We start from the raw sequence: 1,530 nt of genomic DNA, 5'->3' as shown, positions 1-1,530 counted from the left end.
AAAGAAACGCTTGAACTGTAATGCTTTTTCATCAAAGAGAAGTAAGATAACCATTGCGGGGTCGAATAGGCCTTGGGTCAGGTGCTCTGCTGGAATGAGCTTATCCTTAGTTACTCCGAAAGTAGGTTCTTGGACTTAGATGCAAATTACAGCAGAAGAGCTACTGTTACCTAGGAGTTACCGCCCGGAGGTCGTTTGTCAGACTGAACATCTTTTCTCTTTCCATGTTCTGAGTTGTAGGAACAATAGACACACCTTGAAAGCCCTGCACTGTATAAACTTGCGTGAATTCGTCTTTTGCGGTGCAGGTAGTAGGAAGAGACAGCGTCATCAGGTCAGCTTGACTTCTTACACTTACAATAGGGCGGTGTGAGCAGCAAAAGCCACCATTATCTATTTATCAATGCCAAGCAAATTTAACAGAACTAACGTTCATAGACATTAATGATCAAGAAATTCGCTTTCAGCCGGGCGGTGGTGGCACACACCTTTAATCCCAGTACTCGGGAGGCCGAGGCAGGTGGATCTCTGTGAGTTCAAGGCCAGCCTGGTCTATAAGAGCTAGTTCCAGGACAGGCTCCAAAGCTACAGAGAAACCCTGTCTCGAAAAATCAAAAAAAAATACACTTTCTCTTTGCCTTTATTAAGCAACATCTGATGTGTAGCGTCCCTGTTCTTGCAATTGTGGAAGTTGAGGCTGGCTAGGTCCCCATCAAACAAGGCATGTATTTGTTAATTATTTCACTGAGTTCCTTAAACTTCCATTCTAACCTTTTTTTTTCTTGATGCTTTCCTATCATTCATGACTCAAAGAGACTTAGAGAGCGACTGGATGGTGGAATCAGAGAATTTAAAAGAATAACTGAAACTCTGTCTATTCTTCGTTCTGAATGCGTTGGCTGGTTCTATTTTCATAATAATGTTAAAATTAAAGCATCTTCTATACATTAAAACTTACATGTTTTAACCAAAAGGTAAAGTGCGTGTCCCCAGGGGGCCCTTAATATAGTGCTTATATCTCTTCTGTGTGAAATTCGAATCCAGATTTGATTCCAACAAACGGGTCTCTCTTTAAAACTGGTTGCCTAGAGACAAATTCTCCGTGTTCAAGGAGAGAGGTTACCCATTTTTTCCCCCTAGAAGATAAGCTTGAGAAACAATTGAGATTTTCTAACAGAGTCCTCCCACCCTCTTTTGTGACCGAAGCGGTGAGGCATAAGACCTCCAACTGGCTGAGTGGCTGCTTCAGTAGCAGCCCGGGCGCGAAAGGGAACCCAGACTTGGCCCGGGCTGGTGGGAAAGGCGAGCCTGGTTCTAAACACCTGAACCGGATCCCTAGAATTGATGTCGAGACCCCCAGAAAACCCATAATCATCTCGGGGCGATCTCAGGTGCAGGGGATTTTTTGTTCATCTACATCCACACGCACCCATCCCTCCCAACTCAAGGCATCTTTTCTTCCACAAGTTGTAACCCCCAAATAAGGCCACCTCGCCCCTTTCCCTCTGCCACCTAAAGTCAGGATCAGGT

The sequence above is a fragment of the Microtus pennsylvanicus genome, chromosome 9, assembly GCF_037038515.1.
Source record: "Microtus pennsylvanicus isolate mMicPen1 chromosome 9, mMicPen1.hap1, whole genome shotgun sequence".
Taxonomy (NCBI): Eukaryota; Metazoa; Chordata; class Mammalia; order Rodentia; family Cricetidae; genus Microtus; species Microtus pennsylvanicus.
This window is presented reverse-complemented; position numbering follows the sequence as displayed.